At 37.6% G+C, this 19,284-nt stretch overlaps 1 non-coding gene across 1 annotated transcript; it reads right to left on the reverse strand.

Moving 5' to 3' along the window:
* Positions 1–7,728: 7,728 nt before the first annotated feature.
* Positions 7,729–7,837, reverse strand: LOC112753664 (small nucleolar RNA R71). The gene has a single exon (XR_003178039.1). It is a non-coding gene; the product is annotated as a small nucleolar RNA R71 (small nucleolar RNA).
* Between the last annotated feature and the right edge of the window lie 11,447 nt (positions 7,838–19,284).

Below are 19,284 nucleotides of genomic sequence, written 5' to 3' on the forward strand. Positions count from 1 at the left end.
TTTGTCCTTGTGGTGATCAGAGCTAATGGGCCAATGCTACGTGTGAGTGTTTTTTCTAATGTCAATCTTTTTTGTTGGAGGTACTGATCCTTTATTATATAACTTGTTTTAGGTGGTCTCCCCTCTCTTCGTATCTGTCCCTATTTCACTATCTCGGTATCGCATTTCTTCACAAATACTTTCTACTACTACACTTGCTTAGGGGGATCGCCATGGATGCTCCGATGGAGTCTCACCTTCTAACAGAAGAGGATGGGTACGTGTTTCAGTTTGTACGATTCGCATAAAGTTGAATACGTTATATTAAAATAACACTTTTTAAAGTTATTATTTGCTCGGTGGTATTGGGTCTTCATTGAGTCCGTTTTGAACTAAAGACATGTATTTGGTGTGCAGGCTTGTGCAGTCCTCTCTGACTCCCTTCTGCAACCACACCGCTCGGGACGTAGGTACCAGGAACGTGAATCTAGAGCTTGCAATGGATGTGGTGAGTTTCTCTCTTCTATGTTCTCTTTCATTTTTGTAAATAATGGCCTTTATTGACCTTTGACTATTCATGGTTTCTTATGCTATGTTGCGATATAGTCAGCCCATGCAATTGATAAGGCTGTTCAAAAGGACGTGGTCGACTCCAATGATGCTCACAATGAGATGCTCGACATGATTTTGGCAACGGTGGAGAGTTCCTTTATTTGTTTCGAAAATGTTTCATTAGTTTAGGGTTTGGTATTGGAAATATGTTTCACTTGTAGCATGTAATGTTCAGTGTAAGAACCAAATTTTAGAATAAAATAATAAACTGATTAATTAGAATAAATTAATAATTTAATTGTCTAGAATATGTTTGAAAATATAGAAATATTATTTCTCGGATTTAATAAATTTTTTCGAATAGAAAAAAGTATTTTTCTGCTGAAATATGTGTAAAAATGCGTACCAGCTTAACTCTGTCTGGTACTACGTGAGAGAAATAAAAACTGTAGAAAAACTTAGGTAAATATTTAAAGTTGAAAACTAGGTACTAATTCTAAAGGTTTGGCCAAAAGTTAGGCCAAATGGGCCAAATATACTAACAGATTAGACCGGGCCTAAGTTGGGTCTAAACGCAACATATATAAACTCAATTAATGAGCCAACAAGCTCATTTTCAGCCCTAGAGAGAGGGAGCCACGGTGAGTGAAGAGAAAGGAGAAGAAAAGGGGTGTCACTATTCATCGTCACTTTTCTGGAGCCATAACTTGAGCTACGGTGCTCCAATTGACGAGCCGTTTGTGGCCACGCGAAGCTCTCGACGAGCTCTTAAATTCTATTGAAAAAAGTTGGTAATATTTTGAAATCCATGCTCTAATTCCTGCCCTAATGAAATCTGAGATTTTACGTTTGGTTTTTGAATAAGTTTTGTGATTTTGATGGTTTAGATGAACTTTAGTAGCAAGTAATTATCGGGCTTTGCTCCCAAAAACTATTCAAAAAGGTGAAAGAACTCTTTACCCTTGTTGATTTGTGAAATTGGTAAACTCTATGTATTAATTATGGTAGTATTGGTAGTATAGCTTGAAATTATGATTATTGGAGTTGATTTGGAGCCTTGAAATTGAGTTTGGTGGATTGTTGGTGATTGGAGGCTTTTTAGAATGAAATTTGGTAATTTTGTGCATGTTAGAGATCGGCCAAGACATGGTTTCGGTTTTCTTTATGTAATATGTAATATTTCGTGAAACTTAGGCTAGTTGACCTTAAGATTGGATTGAATGATGTTGGTGTATGATTAACTGTATGTGAAATTATGTTTGATGATGAAGAGTATGATATGGAGTGTTGAAATATGTGATATATGAATTATGATACTAATATGATGAGTATTGGTGGTATTTATGATTGTGATGATATTAATGAATTATGATGGTGATTGTTGATGTTTGGTGTGGATATGATTATTGTTGTAGATGATTGATGATGCTTATTGAGATTTAGTAATCATGAGAAATATTGAAATGAGTTGATAAAACATTGAAATTGAGATTTATGAGTATGAGTGGTTGAATGAATGATAAATAACTGAATTGTGATTGTGGTATGAGTTGAGATGTGGTTGTGGTGGAACTCCAATATGATGATGATAATTGAATTGAGGAATAAGGATGTTGGTGGATTTGATTAGTAGTGATGAGATTTTATGATAATGATGTTAATAGGGATCTAAGTAAATTTGTGAAATTGAATGGTTTTGATAGTGAATGGATGAGAGATGGATGAACAATGTTTGGTATGAGACTTTGGGTTGTTTTGAGTGTGTTTTGAATTGGTTTGGTTTTGAATTTTTGGAAACTAGTAAACTTTGTTGATTTTTGTAAAAACATTATTTTTGACAAATTTTTTGCGAGACATAACTCTATCTCCGAACCTTTGTTTTTTATAAAATTTGATTTAAATGAAAGCTGGGTCCGAAAGTGTTTAGACGTTCGAAGGACGGAAGAAAATATTTTAAAATGAAGAAGTTATGCACATTTGAAGTTCGGTATGAAAATCTGAAATTCTGCAACTTTCAAAATTTTCCAACCCTGCTATGGCTCGCGTACGCGAACCTATGCACGCGACGCGAGCATTTTCCACTACCAGGTGATCTCGCGTATGCGGGAATGAAATTTCGAGGCATGCGTACGCGAATTTTAAACACGTGAAGTGAGGATTCCCTTCGGGTTGGGAGTCTCGCGTACGTGAGGGATGTGTCGCATATGCGACCACCCTGTTTCAACCTTGTGCATATGCGGGACAGAGGTTTGTGTACGCGAGACCTCTGTTTTGCTAAAAACTTACTTTTCCTCATTTTAAAGGTTCTTCTAGCTTTCCAAACTTCTTTATTTTATGTTTAAGATTTATGGAGTTAGTGAATTTTGAGTTGTGAAGTGTTAAATTGAGGAGAAACTGAGAAATGGTAATGTTGATGATGAGTTGGGAACTTGGAAAGGAATGATGGACTTGTTGGTTGTTAAAAGTGTGTCATGCACTATATCCTTGGAACGATAGTGTGCAGGGCATTATTTCTCTGGGATTGAATTATTATTGATAACCTTTTCTGTCACAAGAGTGTGCCAGGCACTATATCCTCAAAATGATGCATGCAAGTGTGCCAGGCATTATATTCTCGGAACAATAGTGTGCCAGACACTATATCCTTAGAACAAAAGTGTGCCAGGCGCTATATCCTCGAACGTGGCAGAAAGGCAACATTCGAAAGGATATGTCGGGTTGGCATTTTTGGACCGATAAGTGATATCACGAGCCAATAGGACAGGCATTCATCACATGCATCTTTTATGTGTTTTGCTTGCTTTGCCTAATTTCATCTTTTGCCTAAATGTATAATATGCTTACTTGCTAGTTGTCTTACTTGCTGTATATGTATATTACTTGTGTTTTACTTGCTTGCATTACCTCTGATTGTCTGGTACTGAGGAGGTTAGGTAGGTGATGGCGATGGAATTTCATGGAGGTTAGGCTGGCGAAAGCTGTGGGAAAGCGGTGTTATGTTAGATAGAAATCCCTTAAGCTAGATTACCCTCTTTATGGTTTAAGTTATTTATTTTGTTAAGCTTGAATATTTGTATCGATGTGAAGTTCTAGGATTGCCTTTGGCTTCCTGGATCCTTATATCTTACATATTGGGCACTGTTACCATACTGAGAACCTCTAGTTCTCATACCATATGTTGTTGTTTTTCAAATGCAGGTCGCAACCCACCACGGTGAGTTTGTAGACATGGTGACAGAGCGGAGGATGATGTTTCTTATGTTTTATTTCTACTTTAATTTTGTTGTAGTTATTCTCTTATCTTTTTTATATTTAACTTTGTGGCCTTAGAGGCTTTATTTCTAAAAACTTAGAGAAATAGGTTGTATATGTTGTTTTAAACTTCAAAACTCTGTTGTATTCAATTTGACTACCCGTCCTAAATTCCGTAGGCTATGACTAGTTCCTTTTTGTATATCATGTTTATATCTATCTTGACTATTATTGTATATTGTTGTATCTTGCTCCCCCTTTATGCGTTTAGTTAGTTCATGTGAACAATTCGTGCTTTTGTAATTCCGCTTTATGCGATTTTGAGCTTTATTTCTTCATCGGGCTTCTTGTATTACTACTTCTTTCTATATATATAGTATGGTATGAGCTTTAGAACTATTGTGGCACTTTGTTATCTTTTGCTTTATGGCTAGAGTAAGGCGTAGGGTGACAGGTTGTTACATTAAGTGGTATCGGAGTGGTTCGTCCTCGTGAGCATGAGGGATGGACCGTTGTGTCTTTTTCTTTCATACTATTTAGGTTTATCTTCTTGATATATGTATGCATTCTTGTTTGTTAGTGCCTTTTTGGGATAATTGAAGCACTAGACTTGAGATATTGAGACTGATCATCTTGATATCGATTGTTTAGTGCAAACAGGAACCCTAATGGCTACTCGCGGACGAGGTCGTATGCATACACGGAGAGACAATGAGGATAATCAACTCGTTAATGAACATGCCGAGTTTATGGTGGCGATGGACAATCTAGCAAATATTATGCAAGTAAATACTGCTGCGACTATGTGATGAGCGGATATTTTATATGCTTTTGACATCATTTTCATACAGTTTTTGTTATGTTTTATTTAAGTTTTATTATATTTTCATAGGTTTTAGTGTAAAATTCATATTTCTGAATTCTACTATGAGTTGTTGTGTTTTATAGTGATTTCAGGTATTTTCTGGCTGAAATCTGAGAGTTTTGACAAAGTTTGATTCAGAGGCAAGGAAAGTGTAGCAGATGTTGTCAGGATCTGACCTCCGTGCACTCAAGCAAGCATTTTGGGAGCAAAAGATATCCAAATGGAGCGTTCTCAACGACTATGGAAAGCTAATATTCAGAGCTTTCTAACAATATATAATATTCCATACTTGTCTTTGGAGATGAAGGCCCAAAGCTGGCGTTCAATGCCAGCCATCTACCCGGTTTCAAGTAGGTGTCCCAAGTAGGCGTTCAACGCCCATGGAGCTTACTAGCACGTGGAGACACCCTTAGCTCAGCCCAAACACTCACCAAGTGGGCTTCGGAAGTGGATTTTCACACTACAAGCCTAAGCCTATCATATTTCTGTAATCCATAGGAGAAGATCAACCATGTTTAGGATCTTCTTCCTTCCCAATTATTTTCGAACACTATTATGTACAGTATGAGCCACTAAACATCCTAGGTTAAGGTTAGGAGCTCTGCTGAGTTTTATAGATTAATAAAAGTACTACTATTCTATTTTGATTCGTGTTTGATTCTCTCCTAAGATGTATCTTTGTTCTTCAACCTTATGAATGAGTTGAACCGTCAAAAGTTATCTCTATTCTACATGGGTTCAGCGAGCGTCTTTCATCGGATATCAATGAACCACTAGCTTGAGGATACATCTCTTAGACGGATAATTCAAGACTTCGTTGGGGACTTCTCGAGACATCAGTTCAGCCGAGGTGTGGGGAGATTAGGGTCTTTGTGGTAAAAGCTAGAATCAAGGCGCAACATTCTTTGATCCGGAAGATTCGACCTTGTCTGTGGCATTTTGAGTAGGATCACCAAGGGAATGAACTGCAGGAGCTTCACCCTCATTCAGACTGGATGCACACTAAACCTAGTGTTTAGCCTAGAGGAAGATTGGCGGCCGCTCAAACTGGCATTGATCACATACAGCCTGCTATAGAAGAAATCATTCACAGTTGGAGTAGAAAGTAAGAAAGTATTGATCGAGAAGAACAAAGCATCTCCGAAGCCTTAACCATCTTCTTATCATTGAATTCACAACCACTGAGTAACGTTATTTTTATTTTACTTTATTTTTATGTGCTTAAACAACTACACAAATTTTCTATCCGCGTAACTAAAATTTACAAGATATCCTCGTGGGATCGACCCTGACTCACCTTAGGTATTAATTACTTGGACGATCCAGTGCACTTGCTGGTTCAGTTGTGCGGAGTGTGGGAATCCACGCACCAAGTTTTTGGCGCCGTTGTCGGAGATTGTTCGAGTTTGAACAAACTAACGGATTATTTTGTTGCTTAGATTAGGTATTGTCTTTAATTTTGTTTGAATCTTTTATTTTCTTTTTCAAAAAAATAAAAAATTTTTCAAAAATCTTTTCTTTTGTTTATTAATCTTTATCTTTTGTTTGAGTCTTTTGTTCTTGTTCTTATTAGAGTTCGAACCTTGTTGAGTCTTTTTCAAAAAAATTTTCAAAAATAGAGTGTTTTGTTTGAGTCTAGTGTCAAATCTTAAGTTTGGTGTCCATTGTGTGTTCTTTAATTGCTTTGAATTTTTTGAGTTTGTTCTTGGTGTTCTTCTTGGTCTTCAAGTTGTTCTTGTTTTGATCTTTAAAGTTTTAAATTTGGTGTTTTCAGGTTTTTGTCTTTGAAATTTTCGAATTCTAGTGTCTTTAGATCTAAAAATTTTAAGTTTGGTGTTATTTAGTTTTTTTCCTCTTCCTTCATTAATTCAAAAAAAAATCTTTTCTACCTTTTTTATCTTAATTTTCGAAAATATAAAAAATATTTCAAATTTTAATTTCAAAACTACTATCTTATCTTCTCTTAATTTCAAATCCTTTTCAAATTACTATCTTATCCTTTTATCTTTCTTTAAAATTCAAAATTTTTTTTATCTTATTTCAAATTCAAATTTTAAAACTCAATTTCAAAATTTCAAATTTCAAATTTTAAAATAAAATCTTTTTCAAATCTTTTCAAATTCTTATCCTATCTTTTCTAATTTCAAATTTTGAAAATCAAATCTTTTTCAAATCTTTTCAATTTCTATCTTATCTTTTCTAAAGTTAAATCTTAAATTCAAATCTTTCTTAATTAGTTACTTATTTTTTCTTTCTTCTTTTTCAAAACTTCTCTTCTAATTCTCTATCTTCTTTTTAGAAATTCATCATTTAATTTTCAAATCTTATTAGTTATTTAGCTTTTAATTTTCGAATTCAATTAATAAATAAAATATCTTTGTTTCTTATTTCTCTTTTCACTTCTAATTTTTGAATTCTTCTTTTCTTTTATTCGAATTCTTTTTCTCTTCTTTTATTTTCATTCTTCACATCTCACTGAAAGTCCTCTATACTCAAGCATAGAAGCTTCCTTTCTTTCTTTCTTTATTTTCTTGTTTATGATCAGGAACAGAGATAAAGAACCTATCTTTAATCTTGATCCTGAACCTGAGAGGACCTTAAAGAAGCGTTTGCAACAAGCTAAAGCACAACACTCCGGAAGAAACCTCACAAAGATTTTCGAACAAGAAGCTGAAACGTTGGCAGCCGAGCCTAATAATGAAGGAGATGCAAGAAAGGTTCTTGGTGACTACACCATACCAACTTCTGATTTCTATGGAAGAAGTATCTCCATACCTGCCATTAGAGCAAATAACTTTGAGCTTAAGCCTTAGTTAGTCTCTCTTATGCAACAGAATTGCAAGTTCCATGGACTTCCACTGGAAGATCCACATCAATTCTTATCTGAATTCTTGCACATCTATGACACTGTTAAGACCAATGGAGTGGATCCTGAGGTCTACAGACTTATGCTCTTTCCCTTTGCAGTTAGAGACAGAGCTAGGATATGGTTGGACTCTCAACGTAAAGAAAGCCTAGACTCTTGGGAAAAATTGGTCAATGCTTTCTTGGCTAATTTCTTTCTACCTCAGAAGATGAGCAAAATCAGAGTAAAAATTCCAACCTTCAGACAAAAAGAAGGTGAATCCCTCTATGAAGCCTGGGAAAGATACAAGCAACTGATCAGGAGATGTCTTCCTGACATGCTCTCAGAATGGTCTATCCTAGGTATATTCTATGATGGTTTGTCTGAGATGTACAAAATATCATTGGACAGCTCTACAGGTGGATCACTTCACTTGAAGAAAATGCCTGAAGAGGCAAAAGAACTCATTGAGATGGTTGCAAATAACCAATTCATGTACACTTCTGAGAGAAACCCTGTGAACAATATGGTAGCTCAGAAGAAAGGAGTTCTTGAAGTAGACACTCTGAATGCCATATTGGCTCAGAACAAGATCTTGACCCAACAGGTCAATATGATGTCTCAGTATTTGACTAGAATGCAAGCTACAATAGGCAGCACCCAAGAAGCTTCTTCTGAAGTAGAAGCCTATGATCCTAACCAATCCATGATGGAAGAGGTGAATTGCATGGGAGAACCCTATGGAAATACCTACAACCCCTCATGGAGGAATCATCCTAACCTTTCATGGAAGGATCAATAGAAGCCTCAGCAAGGCTTCAATAGTAATCATGGTGGAAGAACCCAGAATAGATTCAACAATACGCCACCATTCTCATCTTCTCAGGAACATATGGAGACTCCTAGGTGGAGCCTTTCTGACTTAGTCAATCTAGCCTCCAACCTCTCTAAGACCACTCATAGTTTCATAACTGAAACAAGGTCCTCGATCAACTGAGTAAGAGAATCCCTGAGACTCCTCCTAACACTCTTTCTAGTAACACTGAAGTAAACCCAAGAGAAGAGTGCAAGGCCATCACTACTGAAGCTGAGGCAGAATCTGAAAGGAGTAATTTGGCGTTGAACGCCAATAATGAGATCCCTAATGGGCGTTTAACGCCCAATGATATGCCATTCTAGGGCGTTGAACGCCCAATGCTACACCTTTAATGGCGTTGAACGCCAGTAAGGAAGACCTTACTGGGCATTCAACGCCCAAACTGGAACCAGAGCTAGCGCTGAATGCCAATAAGGAAGACCTTACTGGGCGTTCAACGCCCAAATTGGCAGAGAAGGTGGCGTTGAACGCCAGTGAAGATGTCCCCACTGAGTGTTCAACGCCCAAAAAGCCACAAGAGATGGAGTTGAATGCCAGTAAAGGTGTTCCTACTGAGTATTCAACACCCACTGATGAAGTCCCTATCCAAGAATTAAAGGAAGCCAAAGCTCATATAGAGACCATAGAGGTCCCTTGCATGCACTCTTGCAATGCATGAGTTTTGATGAATACTCATCCTCTGATGAGAATGAGGAAACTAGGGAAGAGCAAGTTGTTTGGTACCTAGGAGCTCTCATGAAACTAAATGCCAAGTTATTTGGAGTAATGACATTGGAGGAAGAACCTCCAGTGCTTACCAAAGAACTCAATGCTTTGGTTCAGCAGAAGTTGCCTAAAAAACTTTTGGATCCCAGACGCTTCCTAATTCCTTGCACCATAGGCACGATGACCTTTGAGAAGGCTCTGTGTGACCTAGGGTCAAGTATGAACCTCATGCCACTCTCTGTGATGGTGAAGTTTGGAATCTTTGAGGTACAAGCTGCAAATATCTCACTCGACAAGTCAATGAAAAGATCATATGGCCTTGTAGAGGATGTCTTAGTAAAGGTTGAAGACCTTTACATCCGTGCAAACTTCATAATCTTAGATACTGGGGAAGATGAGGATGAGTCCATCATCCTTGGAAGACCTTTCCTAGCCACTGCCACTGCTATCATTGATGTAGCAAAGGGAGAACTGATTTTACAACTAGGGGAGGAGCACATCTTGTTCAAGACGCCTCACCCCAACTCTCCCTCTGAGAAAAAAGAGATAACGGTGCAACACTTAGTGTTCCAACTATCTCATTTAGTGCAGAGCTTTACTAAGCCCCCAGACACCAATTCTAAGTTTGGTATTGGGCAGCCATCAACAAGCACTATTAACAAAGGTACTAAGAAGAAAGTACTTAAAGGCTGGAGGGATAAAAAGATCCCCACTGAAGGTGTCTCACCTGGCATGAGAGTTGTCTTCACCAAGAAATCAGTCATACCACATATAGTGAGTCGTATCCTGTCTATAGAGCATATGGAGATCACCCATGAAAATACAAGAAGAAAGTTCATAGTAAGGGGCAAAATTTTGAGCCCATATCAATCTCAGTAAGGAGTTAACCGTCAAGCTATTGACGTTAAAGAAGCGCTTGTTGGGAGGCAACCCAACCATATTTATTATTTATTTTTTTCTTTGAATCTATTTTTCTTAGTTATTTTCTTTAGGTTCATGATCATGTGCATTAGTCAGAACAGAGACAGAAACGTTCAGAAGTGGAAACAGAATAACCTGGAGTACATGTCTTGTTGGCATTGAATGCCAGACAAGAAGGCAAGAGTGGGCATTCAACGCCCATAAAGGGTAACATTGCTGGCGTTGAATGCCAGCCAGGGAGCAAAGGCTGGGTGTTCAAGCCCAAAAGAAGCAGAAGACCTGGCGTTGAACGCCAGAAATGAGGTCCCTCCTAGGCGTTCAACGCTTTGAATGGAGCAGGAAGCTGGCATTCAGCATGAGCTGGGCGTTCAACGCCCATAAGGAGGGCAGGGAATTTGAATTCCTTAGCCTCTCAGGACCAGTGGGTCCCACAGCATCTTCACCTAGCCCACCTTTTTTTCTTTTCTTTTTCACACTTCCCCACACACTCTTCCCTATAAACCCTCAATCAATCAAATCCATACTTCTTCCTGAAAACCATCATAACTCCCACCAACCTCCACCCACTAAAATTCAAATTTTCCCACCCGTATTTCCCCCTTTTCTATTTAAAACCCTAACCACTACCTCCCTATAAATACCCCCACATACCACTTATCCCACACACTACTCATACACCTTTAGCCCTCACTTGGCCAAATTGCTCTTCTCCCTCCATCTCCATCTATTTTCTTCTTCTTCAACTCCATTCTTCTCTTTTGTTTATTTTTGCTCGAGGACGAGCAAAGCTTTTAAGTTTGGTGTTGGAAAAGCCTTGCTTTTTGCTTTCCATTCCCACTTATGGCACCCAAGGTCGGAGAACCTTCTAGAAAGAGGAAAGGAAAAGCCGTAGCTGCCACCTCTGACTCTTGGAAGATGGAGAGATTCATCACCAAAGCCCACCAAGACCACTTCTATGAAGTAGTGGCAAAAAAAAAGGTGATCTGAGGTCCCTTTTAAGCTTAAGAAGAATGAGTATCCGGAGATTCGACATGAAATTCGGAGAAGAGATTGGGAAGTCCTAACAAATCTAATGAAACCACATTTCATGGTATTTATTTGCTCTAATAGGGTGGATTTCATCAACTTTCCTTACATTTATTCAATGAAATAGCTTGGTTTTGTAAACTCTCCATAAATTGTGCTCAAAAGTGAAAACATGCTTTTTAGGCCTTTATTTGCTAAATTTTATCCACTTTAATTCCATTTGATGCCTTGATGTGTTTGTTGAGTGCTTTCAGGTTCACAAGGCTAATATGGATTGAGGAAGTGGGAAAAAAGCATGTAATAGTGGAGAAACCATGAAGAAATAAAGTTTGGAGCTTTTCAACAAGTGAGTGCACGCACAAGTGAGAGTCAGTAAGTGTGCGCGCGCACAACCTTATGTGCGCATGCACAAGTGGCAAAAATGGAAAGTATGCGTACGCACACGCCTGTGCGTACGTACAGGTACCAGCACGTGACCTCATTAATGCAATTTGCTGGCTGCGAATTTTGGACCTCCAAAACCCAATCCAACTCATTTCTGAAGCTATTTCAACCCTAATTCATGTGGAGGCAAGGGGGAGCACTTCGTTTTAGGTTTTTACATGTTTTGTCTTAGTTTTCTAGAGAGAGAAGCTCCCCCTTCTCTCTAGAATTTAGGTTTGCTTAGTTTAATTTTCTTAAATTTCAGTCTTTAATTCTTGTTCTAATGTAGTTTCATTTATGTTTTCATGCTTTATTGTCTTAATTCTCTTAGTTTTTCTTCTTAATTTCTCTTTTATGTCACTTTTATATTATGAACACTCTTGTTGACTTTGGTTTCATTTAATACAAATTTAGGTTTCCATGTTATTATTACTTTCTTTAGTTGTTATTATTAATTTCTTGCATTTGGTAGTTTTAGATTTTATTATTATTACAATTTAATATGCTTTTATTTTCATGTACACCAAGTGTTTGATAAAAATGCTTGGCTTAGTTTTTGCTTAGTTTTTCTTCACTCTTGGCTTAGAATTGAGGATTTTGGTGACCCTTAAGGCATTGATGTCCATTCTTGATTGATATATTAGAGTAATTAGTTGATTTGGTTTCCACTAACTCTAAGCCTCCCGTTAATAGAGTTGTCTAGGACTTGTGGATTGAGATCAACTATGCCTATTTGACTTATTCTCGATGTATGGTTGACTAAGTAGAATTATCTCTTCATAATCATCATGTGTTTGTGGTCAATGGCTAGGATAGGTAACCTTAGTCCTCAATCCATGTCAAGAGGTTTCTTAGCAATTGAATTTTCATTCCTTTTGATTAATTACCTCTGAATTTATTTCTTTCATTTAACTCCTTGCATGTTTATTTACTTTCTTGATATTTACATTACTTGCTTCTCTTGCCATTAAAATCCCTTTTCCCTCCATAGCCAATAATTGAGCATCTCATTTGCAACTCATAGGGAAGACGACCCGGGATTTAAAACTCCCGGTTATTTTGGTTTGGATTGTGACAATCTTTTGAATTTAAAATTTGATTTGAGAATTAGTCGTTGGTTTGGACTGTACTTGCAACGAAGGAATTCTATTTTTAGAAATTCTAGATCAACACTAATTTTCATTATCAAATTTTTAGCACCGTTGCCGGAGACTTGCAATAGTGTTATGTTATTCGCTATTGTAAATATGTTGATATGTAAATATTTTGCTTCTTTTTGGTTGTTTGCTTGATTTTGTTAGTTGTGAGGAGTTTGTTTTAGTTTCTCTTATTAGCTTTTATTTTTATTTTCATTTTGCCTTTTGCTCTATGAATTCTCACCCCTTTTGCTTGGAGTTTGGTTGTTATAATATTGTAGAAAATGAGAACCTCAATGATGAAATGCATCATGAATTGTTGGATCAATTGAGTAAGGAGCCATATGCTTCTAGGCAACCCTCTTGGCAAGAACTTCCTCCACACACTTATAGCTACTACCCACCTCTTGATGCATACCAATACTAATTAAACCCTCAACACTATGATCAACCTTACTCACAAGCCATATCACACTATTACCAAACACCTCCACATGAATACTCACTACTATACTCACCACACCATCAACCTTATGTACCTCATGAACAACCCTAAACTTTACTCACCACACCATCAACCTTATGTACCTCATGAATAACCTTATGAACCACATATAGAACTACCACAATTCCAACACCAATACCCCTCACCACCTCAATACTCTTATCAATATCAACCACCTTCTACATATGAGAACCCTCTCCCACATGATGAACCTTCTTTTTCCCCACAACCTTCAACAGAGGAAGCACTCCAATTCTTCCTTCAAGAGAAAGAAGAGTACCAAAAGAGGCAAGACAACATCTTGGCTACCTTAGTCGGAGCCCTATCCCATCTAGCCTCACTACACTCTTCCAACAATTCAAGCACCTCCATGGATGAAAGCGAATGATCAACTTCAATTGAGGTGTGTAGAGTGGAGGAGAGTTTGGAAACACAAGGGAAAGAAGAGGGATTAAAGCATGAGTTACAAGTGGAGAAGGTTGAATTCAAGGAAATAGAACAAATGGGTGAAAGACTTGAAGAGGTGGAGATCATGCATGAAGCACTATCACCTCCTCTATTTAAGTGGGTAACATCCTTAACCTTGAGCTTCATTATTCCACTTGAATATGATTTGATTGAAAATGATAGTCAACTTAGGAATATTTGTGGATTGAAAAATAAAGGAAAATTAGGTAGTAGTTGAAAACATGATCCTAGGTTCATAGAAGTTGAATCTTTGGAATTTTGCTTGAATGGTTGGTGTAATTTTCATTTGGATGGAGTGTTTGGTTGCTTGAGTGAGAACTCTAGATGCTTGCCACCCGGATGGAATCACATAAATCAACAAAAAGATCGGGTGCGCAAGACTTGGGATCCCGGAGGCAATTGGAGAAACAAACATTGGTAGGAATTCAAGGAAGAATTCAAGCACAAGCCACCATAGCAAAGGCTCTCCCAATTGTATAACTTAAAGACAATAAACGAAAGTGCTAGGTGGGAGACACCCCACCATGGTAACATCCTTCTAACCCTCTCTTTGTATATAGTTTTAATTCATTGCAATTTGTTTCTTGTAGATAGCTTAGGTTTAGTTTATTTCAAGATTAGTTTGATTAGATTTTAGTTTTGATCATGTGTTCTTGATAAATAATATGTTTTGGGGTTGAAAAGCTAGTATGAATGTCAAGTTTGGTGCCTTAAAGCACTAAAATTTTTTGGAAAAAACAGAGCATGTGCGTGCGTTATGCCAAGCCATCATGGCCTATTTTTCTATGCTTTTTCACCTTTAATTTTCACTAATCATGCTTAATTATTGAGTATTTTTATGCTTAAATCATAGATTACTTTCATTTCTTTGAGTTGATCTATTTTGCAGAAATTGGTAGAAAAAGGAAGTAAAAAAAGCACAAAACAAGCATGAAAGAAGAAAGGAGCTTAAAAGAGAAGTAGAGAAGAGGGGCAAGGAAGAAGCAAGAAAGCAACGTTGGAGCCAAAGCTGGCCTCCAACGTTGCCTCAAATGTGCCGAGAAAAAGGTGCAAAGTTGGAGCCAAAGCTGGCCTCCAACTTTGCTTCAAACGTGGCTAAGGCAAGGAAGAGAAGGCAACGTTTGAGCCAAAGTTGGACTTCAAACGCTACCTCAAACGTTGGCCATGAGGAATTCAAGGTGCATAGTTGGAGCCAAAGTTGGCCTCCAAATATGCCTCAAACTACTCAATTCAAGGTGCAACGTTGGAGCCAAAGTTGGCCTCCAACTATGCCTCAAACTACTAAACTCATGGTGCAACGTTGGAGCCAAAGTTGGTGGTCCAATGTTGCTAGCAACGTTGAGGGAAAGAGGTGCCAACGTTGGAGGGAACGTTACCTCCAACGTGCTCGATGATTTTCAAGGTGCATAGTTGGAGCCAAAGTTGGCCTCTAACTTTGCCTGAAACCTTGCTCCTGACAGCCTGACTGTGCCTTCTATAGATGTTGTTACCAACGTTGTGCACCAACATTGGGGTCAAACGTTGGGTCCAAAGTTGGGTCCAACTTTGGGTTAAACGTTGAAGTGAGCCTGGGAGCATTTCTCAACGTCTGTGACATCAAAAATGGCCCCAATAAATGCCAATACACCCCTGGATCATGCAAGCAAGCAGAGCCCATCAAACATCACTCAATCCAAGGCACAAGAAGCATTTAGATTAGGAATTTTCATTTGTAATTTGTATTTCCATCTTTTAGTTTGTAAGCCTATATATAGGCATTAGCTGGATTGGAGGGGAGTCTAGAATCACGCATAGACATCCCCTGACACAAATCACTCATACACTCTTCTTCCTTGGTAGTAGTTCATTTTATAGTTTGTAATTTTCATTTATGAATTTTGAAGTTTCAATTTTAGTTTTAATTATTAATCTTCATCTTTATTTTTCTGCACTTTCTTCATTTTCTGTTTGAACAGAGTAATGAATTAAACTAACTCTTTACATTGGGTTAGAGAGCTCTATTGTTATTTAATGGATCAATTGTAGTTTTCATTTTTTTCCTCTATCTTTTCTCTTGATCTTGCTAGAAAGCTTTCGATCTTCACCCAATTGAGTAATTGTCTTAGAAGAGAAGTTACTCATACTTGGATTTCCTCAGAACCTTGAGAGAGGAATGAGGAAATCATGCTAGAAATACTTTCTCACATTGGATTAGATTGGGGGTTGGATGGATATAGTGACATGTAATCCTACCAATACTTTGATATATGAAAGTGTGTGGTATAATCACTGACCAAACTTCATCTCTTTCCATGAGCAATTAAATCAAGACATTGGACAATTGTTCAAGCTTAGAGATATTGGTGAGCCAAGACATTGGGATCCAATCACCTAAGATTGCCAAGAAGATCAATGAATGCATTGATTGAGGAAGAGATGAAAATGAAATTGATCCGGAGAATTCAATATCTCTTGATCCCAATGTTCATTTTATTTTTAGTTCTTACATTTACTTCATGTCATTTACTTTCTGCACTTTACATTTATGTCAATTTATTTCTCTGCACTTTATTGCTTTCCTTTACTTTTATGCAATTTACATTTCCTGTTGCTTATTACTCCAATATGAACCGTCTAACTAGGCTAATCAATTAACCATTGATTACTTAATCCATTAATCCTCGTGGGATCGACCTCACTCTTTAGTGAGTTTTATTACTTTATATGACCCGGTGCACTTGCCGGTAGTATTGTGGAATTAATTTTTCCATACTAGTGCGCACACTTCTGTGCGTACGCACACCTCCCCCAAAATCTGCATTCTGTGTGTATGCATCAACCTGTGTGTACGCACACTCATTAACACAGCCCCTGTTCAGAGTGTTCGCACGCCTTGTGCGTGGGCACCCCTTTGCATTTTGCGCTCTGTGCATATGCACCAGCTTGTGCGCACGCACACAATCCCAATTTTTGCGTTTGTGCGCACGCACCCCCTGTGTGTGCACACGCCAATTTATACTCCTCTTGTTCACAGCGCTCGCACACCTTGTGCGTCAGCATCCTCCTTCTTTTTGCGCTCTGTATGTATGCGCGGACCTATGTGCGTACGCACACACGTCGAGATAGCTGGCAATTTTGACATTTTATTTTCTTCTTAAAAAAACAAATCTCTTTCTGTGCGTGCGCACACATCGATTTTCACCTTCTGCCCAGAGCGCTCGCACACTCTTATGTGTGTGCACACCCCCATCTTTTACCTCTTGTGCGTACGCACGACCCTGTGTGCGTACGCACGCCCCTGTTTTCTCACTACCCTACTTCTTTTCTCCCCTTCTCTCTATTTCTTCTCTTCTTTTCTCTTCTCCTCTCTTCCTTCTCTCCTTCAACCACCATCCATCACTATTATTCACCACCCGTTATACTCACCTTTAGTTAGTTAGTTAGTTAGTGTTTAGTTAGTTAGTTAGTTAGTTATTGCAGTAGTTAGTTTAATTTTCTGTTCTGGTGCTAAGTATTGGATGATTGAGTTAATTTGTTAATCTGTTGAGAAATTACTGCTGAATTATTGATATTGTTGTTGCTAAATATTGTTGGATATCTTCATTGAGGTCATATTTTGTTGCTTGGTATCGAGTTTTGAATGTTGAATTTTGTGTATACCAAGTACTCATAACATTGCCTTTGAGAATGCTTTTCAATTTCTAAATTGCATGTTTTGGCCACCATGTAATTTTATTTCATTATCTATATTTGTTAGGTGATACTTGTTATGATTGATTTTTATTTAAGTCACCTAGTTGATGCATTGGAATTAAGGAATTGTTAAATTGTATCATAAGCATACCTAGTAACATTTTTTGAGCTTTTTAAGCTTTGTGGACTATGCTTGCCATGTTTTCCACTTTATGTCAATTAGGTGTTGCTTCATTATCCATTTCACAATAGCTTTATTCTTGCTTGAATGCTCTTGTACTTCTTCATTGCTTGTTTATTTATCTTAACCTACAAGTTTCCTTTTTAAAGTATTTCAAGCATACTAGAATGAGTGAAGTGCATGTTTTTTGTGTAATTGTGACATAGCTTTCTTTGCTAGTGTGTGTGTTCTAAACCACATGATGGGTGGAAAATGATCCAACACAAAACTCACCGGAAAGTGTACTGAGTCGCATCAAGTAGTAATTACTCACATGAGTGAGGTCGATCCCATAGGGATTGAAGGATTAAGCAAATTTAGTTAGGTGGTTAGTTTAGTTAAGCAAACAGTTGATGATTTGAGTGAATTGTAACTAACAAAAGCTAAATTGCATGAAAATAAAAGGGAGAGGGAAAATTGACAGTAAATTGAAGAGCAGAAGAAGTAAAATAGCTGAATCTTAAAGTACAAGTAATGTAAATGACTGAAACTTAGATTGCAAGAAAAGTAAATTGCAGAAACTTAAAGTGCAAGAAATGTAAATTGCTTGAATCTAAATTGCTGAAAAACTTAAATTGCTTGAAGATTAAAGTGATTTGGGATGCTGGGATGCAGAAATTAACAATAGAAAGTAAAGAAGATGAAGTAAGTGCAGTAGATCCAAACAGAAATGGAAAATTGCTTGAAGAATAAGACAGAAAGTAAATTCAGCTCAATTGTAAAAGTTAGGCAAGAAATTCAAGATCTCAGGGGCTCAAAGAGACTAGAAAATAGATCTAGATCTCAATTCCTTCCTTGATCCAACAGAGAAGATTAAAATTCAATTCTTAGATTAATTGAGAGGAAGAGTGAAAGATAATTCTCAGAATTTGAATCAATGAAGCTCTTCAATCTCAATTCATGATCCAAAACAGAAAAGCATAAGTTGCAGAAGAAGAAAAGTGAAAACAGCAAGTGAAAATTTGAATTATGCAGAAGAAAACAAAGATGAGTTGCAGATCAAGGATTGAAACAGAATTCCTTCAATCTCAATCTACAATTCAAAAACAGAAAGTAAGAAATGAAAAAGTAAGAACAAGGAGGAGATAACTCAGCTCTCAAGCCTAATTCCCCAATTCAAAGCTAAAATGTAAAAGTGAGCTAAAAATAAAACTAAAAATAAAAGAAAGTTCAAAAGTGAAAGAAAAGGTTCCTCTCTAAATCAAACTAAGTCTCATTTATACACTTTCTAATTTTGATTTTAGAATTTGGAGTGGGCTTTTTCATTTGGTGAAGAGTTGGATCCAAATTGGTTTTTGAATTAAAATTGGAACCATGGTGCAGCTCCCAGGGAAGCGTTTAGTCAACTTCACCAACGGAGCGCTACCCATTGCCTTTCCTTGGCTTGTTTTGGTTCATGCCCAACATTTGGTATAGCGCTCAGTTAACAAAGGCAACTTAGCACCCTTTGCTTGTAAGCCTTGGTCTCCACTTCGAATCCTGGCTCTCTCAATTTGCCAATTTCTTCATGAAGCATAGCGCTCAGTGAATGAAAGTAACGTAGCGCTACTTTGCTTTGGAGAGAGGCTCCCACTTCAAGCCATGCTGGTTGCATTTTGTCATTTTCCTTTTGTGAAACATTGTAGCACTCAGTTAAGGGAATTAACGTAGCACCCTTGACTTCCTTATGTAGCGCTTTCTCCTTGCTCCCTTATGTGCTTGGTTCGAGCATTGGTGAGTTCACTTTGGCCCATTTTCTTTTGTGCCAAGCCTTGCACACTAGCGCATCCTTCCTTTGGTTCATGGGTTCGAACCTTGGCTGCCCCCTTTCTTGTTGTTGCGCCTTGCCTTTTCTTTCA

The sequence above is a fragment of the Arachis hypogaea genome, chromosome 15 (genome assembly GCF_003086295.3).
Source record: "Arachis hypogaea cultivar Tifrunner chromosome 15, arahy.Tifrunner.gnm2.J5K5, whole genome shotgun sequence".
Classification (NCBI taxonomy): Eukaryota; Viridiplantae; Streptophyta; class Magnoliopsida; order Fabales; family Fabaceae; genus Arachis; species Arachis hypogaea.